The sequence below is a fragment of the Trichosurus vulpecula genome, chromosome 5, assembly GCF_011100635.1.
Source record: "Trichosurus vulpecula isolate mTriVul1 chromosome 5, mTriVul1.pri, whole genome shotgun sequence".
Taxonomy (NCBI): domain Eukaryota; kingdom Metazoa; phylum Chordata; class Mammalia; order Diprotodontia; family Phalangeridae; genus Trichosurus; species Trichosurus vulpecula.
In genome coordinates, this window is record NC_050577.1 from 269,147,003 (window position 1) to 269,158,050 (window position 11,048).

Consider the following 11,048-nt stretch of genomic DNA (forward strand, 5'->3'; position numbering starts at 1 on the left):
CACATTCTCTCCCTTCTTCCTTCTCCACTGACACTCTTTGAGAAAGCAAACAATGCAATATAGGCTACACAATATAGGATAAAGAATTCAATATAGGTTATATAATATATGTTACGCAAAACGTTTCCCTAATAGTCATGTTGTGAAAGACTAATTACATTTCCCTCCATGCTTTGATCCTGTCCCTTTTCAAAAGTATTTGCTTTTGACTACCTCCTCTCCCTGCCCTCCCATCTATCATTCCCCCCTCTTATCCCCTTCCCCCCTACTTTCCTGTAGGGTAAGATAGCCAGTTGAGTTTGTATATTATTCTTTCCTTAAGCCAAATCCGATGAGAGCAAGATACACTCATTGCCTTTCACCTACCCCCTCTTCCTTCCCATTATAATAACTTTTTCTTGCCACTTTTATGTGAGATTATTTACCTCATTCTATCTCTCTCTTTCTCCTTCTCCCTATATATTCCTCTCTAACTCCTTAAATTTACTCTTTAGATATCATCCCTTCATATTCAACTCACCCTTTGCCTTCTGTCTATATATATGTATATTCCCTTCAACTACCCTAATACTGAGAAATTTCTCATGAGTTACAATTATCATTTCTCCCTGTAGAAAGGTAAACAAAACAGTTCATCTTTAGCAAGTCCCTTATGATTTCTCTTTCTTGTTTACCTTTTCATGATTCTCTTGATTCTTGTATTTGAAAGTCAAATTTTCTACTCAGCTCTGTTCTTTAAATCAAGAATCCTTGAAAGGCCTCTATTTAATGGAAAGTCAATATTTTTCCTTGAAACATTATACTCAGTTTTGCTGGGTAGATGATTCTTGGTTTTAATGCTGGCTCCTTTGACCTCTAGAATATCATATTCCAAGGCCTTTGATCTCTTAAGGTAGAAGCTGCTAGATCTTGTATTATCCTGATTGTGTTTCCACAATACTCAAATTGTTTCTTTCTGGCTGCTTGCAATATTTTCTCCTTGACCTGGGAACTCTGGAATTTGGCTATAATATTTCTTGGAGTTTTCTTTTGGGGAGCTTTTTCAAGAGGTGATCAGTGGATTCTTTCAATTTCTGTTTTACCTACTGTTGCTAGAATGTCGGGACAGTGTTCCTTGATAATTCCTTGAAAGATGATGTCTAGGCTCTTTTTTTGATCGTGGTTTGCAGGTAGTCAAATAATTTTTAAATTATCTCTCCTGGATTTATTCTCCAAGTGAATTTTTTTCCAAAGAGATATTTCACATTGTCTTCATTTTTTCATTCTTTTCGTTCTGTTTGATAATTTCATGATTTCTCATAAAGTCACTAACTTCCACTTGCTCCATTCTAATTTTTAAGACAGTATTTTCTTCAGTGGTCTTTTGGACTTCTTCTTTCCATTTGGCTAATTCTGCCTTTTAAGGCAATCTTCTCTTCATTGGCTTTTTGAAGATCTTTTGCCATGGGCATTAGTCTATTTTTTAAGGTTTTATTTACTTCAGTATTTTTTGGGGTCTCCTGGGTCATTGACTTGATTTTCATGATTTTCTTTCATCACTTTAATTTCTCTACCCAATTATTCCTCCATTTCATTACTTGATTTTCCAAATCCTTTTTAAGCTTTTCCATGGCCTGAGATGAATTCATATTTTTCTTGAAGGCTTTCGATGTAGGATTTTTGACTTTGCTGCTTTGTTCAGGCTGTATGTTTTCATCTTCTTTGTCACCAAAGAAAGATTCTATAGTCTGAGTCCTTTTATGCTACCTGTTCATTTTCCCAGCTGATTACTTGACTTTTGAGCTCTTTGTCAGTATATGACGACTTCTAGAGTGGAAACTGCTTTGTCCCAAGCTTCAGGGGGTTTGTGCCGCTGTTTTCAGAGCTACTTCTACTCTGAGGTGGTATGATACTCCTCTCCTGGCCTGTGTTCTGGTCTGTGAGTGCAAGCACTCTTTCTCCTGTGTAACTACCAGGAGGACTCCCTCTCCACAGTCACCACAAGCTGTGACACACCAGCACTCCTCCTCCTGCAAGGACTGCTAACCAGGGCTATAACCGAGATCCAAGCAGGGCAAAGTGAGAGAACACTGTTTTAGCACCAGCAAATATATCCCTGTACTCCTGCTCTGATCAGATGCCTGATTCCCCTTGCTGTCCGTGGGCCTGGAATTCCAGAAGTAGCCATGACAGCTGCAGCTTCAGCCACCTCCACTGTCCCGGGGGAGGGGCCAGACCATGCACTTCTCTCACCCAGGTTCAACAGTTTTCCCATTGACCTCCTCCATTGACTTTGGTGTTTGTGGGTTGATAAATCTGGAAACTGCCATAGCTCAGTGATTAAGGGCCATGAGGCCTACTCTGCCCGGTCTATTCTGGCTTGGTCTTTCCTGGCACAGCCCAAGTTCGTCTGTGCTTCGCTTCCAGCATGGGTCAATAGACTCTTCTCAGTGACCATCCTTGAGGTCTTGGGCTGGAGACTTGTTTCACTCTGTCATTTTGTGCATTCTGTAGCTTTAGAATTTGTTTACAATCATTTTTTACAGGTGTTTGGAGGGATTTGGGGGAGATCTCAAGCGAGTTCCTCTTTTCAACCTTCCGTCTTGGCTCCTCCTCGATCTAAGAGAGCTTCCAAAGACACAAAATGAAATATATGCATCCAGAAAGAAGAACTATGAAGTCTCATTGCAGATCTAAGCACACTATTTTCTCTCCTTTTTTTTCTTTCTCATGGTTTTTCCCTTTTGTTCTGATTCTTTTTTCACAACATGACTAGTGTGGAAATATGATTAATATTATTATGCCTGTGTAGCCTATGTCAGATTACATGTTATCATGGGGAGGAGGAAGGGGAGAGAGGAAAAAAATAGAATCCAAAAATCTTATAGAAGTGAATGTTGAAAACTACCTTTACATGTAATTGGGGGAAAATATGATTAAGGAAAATGAAGAAATGATCTATTTTCTCTTTATCATCCTCTCTATCTTCAATTTGGTTTAGAATTCTCTTCCTACAGACTACTACATTGAGGATGGAAATATGAATTAGTTCAATCATTTTGGAATCCAATCTGGAGATATGCTTCGAAAGTGACTAGAAGAACTATACCTTTTGACTTTATTTATCTCTGTTGAGGATACCACCATCTTCCAGTCACCCAAACTCATAACGTCTGCATTATCCTTTACTCACCACATGTATCTAAACCATTACAAAATATTGTTATTTCTACCTTCTCACCATCTTTCTTGTATACATCCCCTTCTCCCCATGCATGCAGCCACAACTCTGGTTAAGGCCCTCATCACCTCTCACAAAGACTGCATCAATAACTTTCTAACTATTCACTCTGTCTCATCTCTCCTTAATACAATTAATCCTTTATTCTGTTGCCAAGGTGATTTTTCTCAAGTATACATACATCTTGACCATGTCACTGACCCATTGAACCCCAGTAGCTCTCTGTCACCTTCAGGATTACATATAGCATCCTGTTTGGGGCATTTAAAGCTGTTCAGAACTTTTCCCCTCTCTGTTTTTCTAGATTTCTTACATGTTACTCCTCTCCACTCACAAGGATTTAGCTACACTGGCCTATTTGCAATTGGTCAAACATGACACTCCATCTGCTCTTCTGTCCTGGCTCTCTGCTGAACCTAGGATGCTTTCTTCTCTTATATCTGCCTCTTAGTTTCACTGGCTTCCTGCAAGATTTAGCACAAATTCTACCATCTGCTGGAGGATTTGCCTAATTTTAACCTTCCCTCTGAGGCCCATGGTTGTGTTTTCTTGGAGTGTATGATCTTAGAATGCATTGAGAGCAAAAGTTTTTGTGTTTTCTCCCCCATTAGAAATTAGACTTACGGACAGTGGAAACTTTCATGTTTTCGCCCAGTTTCAACAATCCGGCTAGCAGCGGCTGTGGGGGTGAAAGACCGACACAACCCCAACAACAAGCATGCTGCCAAAGCGCTGCAAAAGCCCAGGTTCTTTTGATCTGCTTTAGTAAGGAAAGCAATGTTAAGGGGTTGACAAGCTTACTTTAATTCAGCATACAAAAATCATTCACTTAGTTCAGGGAAAAAGACCAGCACCCTGAACATCAGAGCAAAATACAAACAAAGTACCATGGACAGACAGACCTCGTCTGATTCAAATCCCAATACATAGTTACCAGAGTTTAACAAAGTCTCAGCAACTAGGTTACAAGCTGGAGGTCTCTTAGCTGCAGCTGCCCGGAGTCTCTGTGAGCCACCAAAAGTGAGAGCCCTAAACAAATTACAGACAGACCAAATACAGATTCATAGTTACCAACATCTAGGTTCATCCCGGGAGCTCATAATGTGGGCTGGCCCAGAGTCACTCGTGCCACCACCGCTGTGGCTAAGAGCTCCAAAGAAGAGGAAGTCAACCCCTGGTTTTATATCTTTTTCAGGGTCCAGGGTGAATCACACATGCACCTCACCCATGTGACCTACAATCATCACAAAGAGGCTGATGTCCCAAAGATGTCACTCAAACTCATGTGTAAACTAAGCCCTCCCCTGAGGCAAGGAGGCCACCAAGGACTCCCAAATCTAATCAAGGAAACAAAGAACAAACTCTTCAAGGGCTAAGCACTTGAACTAAGTGCTAAGACCCCATTTTGCTTACCAACACACTCCCCTATTAGAATGTACGCTCACTGGGGACAAGAGTTTTCATGTTTCTCCTCCATTGCAAGGTATGTTCTTTGAGGGTAGGAGCTTTCTTCTCCCTTTCTTTGTATCACTAGTATTGTGCCTATTGCATAATAAGTGCTTTAAAAATGCTTCTTGATTGATTGATTCATCCAGAGATATCATGGTTAGGTCTATTCCCCAAGGATGTCAAAGATAGAAAGAAATGTCCAATATACAACAAAAATATTTATAGCAGCACTTTTTGTAGCAGCAAACAAACAAACAAAATATCCATCGATTGAGAAATGGGTAAATCAATTGTGATACATGAATATAATGTAATATTGCTGCAATGAAAGAAATGAGAAGCATGAAGACTAGAGACATATCAACTGATGCAAAGTGAAATAAGCAGAATCAGAAAAAAATAATTTACATGACTACAATAATATATAGGCCAAGAGCCATAGAAACAACAAATTAAATTAAATGCTGTGTGATTATAATTATCAATATTGACTCCCCCAAAAAAGGTGAGAGAATGAATCTCTCTCTTTTCTAATTTTTATTGTTTGTAAGGGGAAGGCAGGGCAATTGGGGTTAAATGACTTGCCCAAGGTCACACACCTACTAAGTGTGTCAAGTGTCTGAGATCAGATTTGAACTCAGGTCCTACTGACTCCAGGGCCAGCGCTTTACTCACTGCACCTCCTAGCCTCCCCATCTCTCACTTTTCTGTGCCAGATGTGGGAGACTGTGGGTGTAGAAAACTGCATGCACTATGAGATTCAGTTGATATGTTGTTTAATTTTGCTTAACCATTTTTTTCCTTCCTTTTTTAAAACTTCTTTGTTTTATAATACTGTTTTCTTGCAGGGAACTGTGGAGGGAAATAAAGGAGATGTAAAAAATAAAACATATTATTAAAAAAAAGAAAAAAATTCTCCCCCAGTGATGTTTTTACAAAGTACCTCCTTCCATTCTCCTCTACATTTTATGATAAGGTTCTTTTTTATATTTTTATCTGTATCCATTTGAACTCAATAACTTTCAATGGATTCCTATTTCTTACTACCTCAAATTTAATTTTTTTTTGCTATACTGATTCTTGCTTTTACTTCTTATTTACTCACTTGAACAGAATTCAGCTCTGCCTATCATTAGCTTTCCAGATGGGACCTACTAATTAGGTGCAACTCAAAATACAAGCAGAAGCCAAGGTATCTGGAAAGTATTCCTACCTATCTGAAATTCTTCATAACTATTCCAGGAAGCGAAATGGTTTTTGGAAAATATAAAATAATCCGAGAGTAAAGAAGTATTGTATCTTGCCCCAGTTACCATAAGGTTAACTCTTGTTGATATGTTCATCCATCAATCAAAAAATAATAATTTTTGAGGAACTACTGTATCTTTTTTCTGTATTTTGTACTATGGGAGTACAAGTAGAGAAGTATAAATCAAATTAGATAATAATTAGAAGTATAAAATGCTGTCTTTGCCAGCTGAGGGCTTTTAATCTATTTGGGAAGATAGAAAGTTCTACCATTGAGGGCAAGATATCTTAGTTCAACCAAGAGAATCCTATATCTCACCTAAGAGGAAAATCCCAGAAATCTATAGTGCAGAAACCTGAGGGTAGGGTTGTGATGACGACTGCCAGCTCCTCTCACATCTTCCCAGAGACTTTTCCTGAAACAATATGAAGTGGGGTTGGCTTCTTCCATTTTCCCTCTCAAAGGCAGAAGCCAGAAGTTCCAGAAGTTACTCAACACTTGAAGAATCCCAAAGAAGTCTGAAGAAGGCTGGAGCTTTCCAATTTTCTTTCCCCCTCTACCCTGCCCCTTACACAGGACTGGTCATTCATCTCTACCAATGAGCAGAGAATCTTATACAGAGGACTGACCTGAATAGAGGTCATCAGTCTTCTGGGAACATGGTTTTTCCCTTGTGAAAATTCTGAAGTTCTATGGGAACATGACAAAAATGAGCATGAGACTTCCTAGTGATTTGTTCTTATAATGGATGAGATCTGGCTAGGGGCAAAGTGCCCCAAAGCAGGTAAACAAATGAAAAAACTGCAAACAATAAAACACCATATAATTGACTGATAATGATGTAGCACAGACAGTAAATATCATAGATGTTAGAGGAGGTACTGAAGTAGATGGCATTCCAGGGGAGAAGAACAAAATGAGTCAAGGCACAAAATTAGGAATGTATATGGTTGTATCCATAGAATAATTGACATACAAGTCTGAGAAAAGTTAAACGTGTGTAGCAATAAATAAGCTATGATGAATAAAGTAGGTTCATATTATTAAAGCCCTAATAGCCTAGCAAAAAGTAATTGAATTCTATGTGACTATTAAATAAAGAGCTATTAACAGGCATCAAGCAGAAGAGTGATATGATGAAGATGGTGTTAACAGAAGCTTAGTCTATCTGTCCCCATCCTCCACCTCCTACATCCAGGATCAGTATTGGGTAAGCGAAGAAATGTCTCTGCCATTTTTCTTAACATTTTGGAAAGAAAATAAATTTCAATTCATTATTATTCTGCTGAGCATACATTTGTCAATATCTAATGAGCTCTCTGGATGCTGGAAATATGTGTGAAAACAACAAAGTAAACTATATAAGTTCACTTAGAAAGCTAATTGAACAGAATTTAAATCAACCAAATAGCATTTATTTAGCACCTACTATGTGCAAGGCACTGTGTTAAGCTCTGGGAATAGGAACAGTAAATCAAAGCAGTGACTGTCTTCAAGATGTTTACTTTCTAATTGAGCAAGACAACATATTTAGATACAAGAGACTGATACAAGATATGTACAAAAAAAGTGCAAAGCAACCTTAGATACAAAGTTATTGACTGCCAGATTGACAAAGAAAAACTTGGGGTGGAAGATGAAGCTGGAACTGTGTCGGTTCCTGTATCACATGGTGAACATACCAAAGTTTCTCTTCCTAAGCTATCTCTTTTTTATTGATCTTTTCTACTCTTCTACTGTGGCACCCAAAGCCATAGCCAACTTCTTATCGGAGAGTAAAACCATCTCCTTTGCAGGCTGTGTAGTCCAGCTCTTCATCTTTGCTCTCTTTATTATGACCAAGGGCTTTCTCTTGCCAGCTATGGCCTATGACCACTTCATGGCCATCTGTTCCCCACTGCTGTACTCTGGACAGATGTGAAGATACCTGTGCATCCAGCTGGTTGTGGGATCCTACTTTTGTGGATGTTTCATTTCCATTCTTCAAGTCAGCATTACTTTTGCTATGTCCTTCTGGACACCTCATGTTATTGACCTTTTTTACTGTGACACCCGTCCAATACAGAAGATCTCATGTTCTAATGTCTTTATTAACAAGGTGGTATCATATTCTTTGTCTGTCATCATTATTTTGCCCACCATCATAGTCTTCGTTGTGTCCTACGTCTATATCCTGGCTACTGTTCTGAAGATCCATTCGAGCGAAGGACAAATGAAAGCATTCTCATCCGACAGTCATGAGTTTGCTCTATGGGACAGTTTCTTTTATGTACCTCACACCTGCCAGTAAACCCAGAGCTGGGTAAAGTGGCCTCTCTGTGCTACACTGTTGTCACTCCTATGTCACTCCTTTTCATTTATTCTCTAAGAAACAAGGATGTCAAAGAAGCTCTGAAAAGTATGTTATGGGGAAAAAAGGTTTTCTTTAGATTCTTTTGTCTTTACTATCTTGCCCCATTTAATGGATGTTAATTTTGTGTCTGTGAGCTATCATTAAATGAAAATTCTCCTCCAAGTCACCTAATTGTTCCTGTGCAAGTTTACTTAAGTGATTTCTAGGGAAGACACAATATCCCATCTACTTTTCTTTCAGGATGATAATTCCTATAAATCCTGAATCTCAGAAATCAATTTTAAGGGCACAATAAACAAAGAGAAAACAATAGTAATTCTCACTTATATAGTGCTTTAAGGTGTGTAAGGCATTTTATATATCATTTTATTCTTACAAAAGCCCTGGGAGATAGATGCTATTATTGTTATTCCATTTTACAAATGAGGAAACTGAGGAAGGCGGCAATGAAGTGACTTGTCCAGTGCCATATACTTAGTGAGTATCTGAGGCCAGATCTGAAATCAGACCTTCCTGCAGTCTTGTGTTTTATCCGCTAATTGCTTTTAAACAAATAAGCAAACATTCAAAAACTGTAGGGGGGAAATCTCTTGTCACATGTGTAACTCATGTCAGAGGAAAAATTAAATTCCAGTTGTCACTGCTTGCCTAAAGAAGTTATTGGGAATTTGGTTTGCTAAATTTGCAGGTCTAGAATTTGTTTCTACATGTCTGGGCTACAAGTTGTTGACAATCTTTATTTAAGGGTACATTTTCTATTTAATTATTGGCTTATATATTTATTTATTTAGCCATCAATATGTATTTGGAAAATAAGCTGAATTGTGGTGTAAAGGAGTGGGGGTGAGGGTGACCAAAATCATTTTGGGACACTCTGAATGGAGTAATCTTTGAACTATTTCATGGCCTAATATTGGAAGGTCCCAAACCATTGTTGGCGAAGAAATACAACAGAATAAATCATTTAAGGAAAGTAAATCAGATGATCTTGTCAATTGTAATAATGTTTGTTGTCCTTGGATAAGATAACAATTTTGTCTAAATGGATTTCTTTAACAAATGACAAAGTAGTTGGTCTCCTCCTCTTGTCTCTTGCCCTTGGGCACAGAATGTTTTCTCATACTGTCATTCCAAAAACAAACTGCCAAATATTACCACAGAAACCCTCTTTGTCTTTGTCTTTTTCCTCTTTTTCTATTCTTCCATCTCCTATAAAATGGTTTATTTATCTATCCTAAGTTGCCATACAATGCTGCTGATGGGCTATGTACTCTAAGTAGAACTAAAAAGTTCTAAAAACTTTAACTTTGATAGCTGAAGTTGCTATCAGTGAACAGTCTTCTTTAGCAAGCTAATATATTTCTTTGCTTTAAGTTTGGGTTCCTATCTTTGACCCACAGTCATTTGACCTCCCACTGACAGAGAGGTCCCATTATTCTTGGTTGAGAGAACTTCCCAAAAGTGGGTAGAGTGTGAACCTGTGAGTAAAGAAGGCTTTAAAGTTTTGCCTCTGACACACACTGGGTATATGAGATTAGACCTTTAACCTCAGTGCATCTGGCAGCACTCTCAGGTTGTAAGTTGCAGTGCAGTAGTAAATATCCATAGGTAGAGGGGTTTCTTCTTTGGGAATTCTGCAGACCAAGAAATCACAGAGATAGATAGAGAGATAGATAGATGGACAGACAAAATATGTTTCCCAGACTTGTATCTTATTTGTTTGGGATGCTAAATGTGGATAGAATTACTTCATTGAATCAGATGTTATTGATCTGGGCGGGTTGGAAGGGGAGGAGGCAGGACAGAATTCTTAAGTCATATGATCAACAAGATGGAGAACTAGACATTTCTCTAATGCCTATGACCTCACAAACCTCTGCAAAACAGAAATTATGCACCAAAGATAAGACAATTTCAGGCAACTCTGTGGTGTAGGACACCCAGAGTTTTAACTGATACTTTCTTTGAGTTCACTCAGCACCTCCAACACCACCACCACCACCACCACCACCATCACCACCACCATACTACTGACAGTAAGGCTGCACTAGCTGACCAAAAGGCCCCAGCCTATAGCTTCATAACAAAACCCAACCCTACACCCTAGTATTCCCTCCCTCTTTCCAATGTCATGGAGATCTGAGCTCTGGAAGTTTGTAGAATTTTGCTAGGCCTGTGATAGCTAGTGCCATGGCACGATCTCAGACAAAGCAAAAGCAAAAATAGACCTAACTAAAAGAGATGAGGAAAGAAACTACATCTCACTAAAAGGTACCATAGACAATGAAGCAATATCAATCCTACACATATACACACCGAGTGGCATAGCTTCCAGATTCTTAAAGGAAAAGTTAAAGGATTTAGAAGAGGAAATGAAGAATGAAAAATGACAAAATTCATCTGGAAGGAAAAAAGATCAAGAATATGAAGGAATTAATGAAAAAATAGGATGGAAGGTGGCCTGGCAGATCTCAAACTATATTATAAATCAGTAATCATCAAAACTATCTGGTACTGGCTAAGAAATAGAGTGGTGAATCAGTGGAATAGATTAGGTACACAAGACACAGTAATCAATAACTATATTAACATAGTGTTTGATAAACCTGAAGATCCCAGCTTCTGGGATAAGAACTCACTGTTTAAGGGCAGCTAAGTGGCACAGTGAGTAGAGCACTGGCCCTGGAGTCAGGAGCACCTGAGTTAAAATCCAACCTCAGACACTTGACATATGTACTAGCTGTGTAACCTTGGGCAAGTCACTTAGCCCCAATTGC

General features: G+C 38.7%; 1 pseudogene; it reads left to right on the top strand.

The window, feature by feature from the left end:
• Nucleotides 1–7,554: 7,554 nt before the first annotated feature.
• LOC118851317 lies at nt 7,555–8,390 on the top strand (annotated as a pseudogene).
• Nucleotides 8,391–11,048: the final 2,658 nt, after the last annotated feature.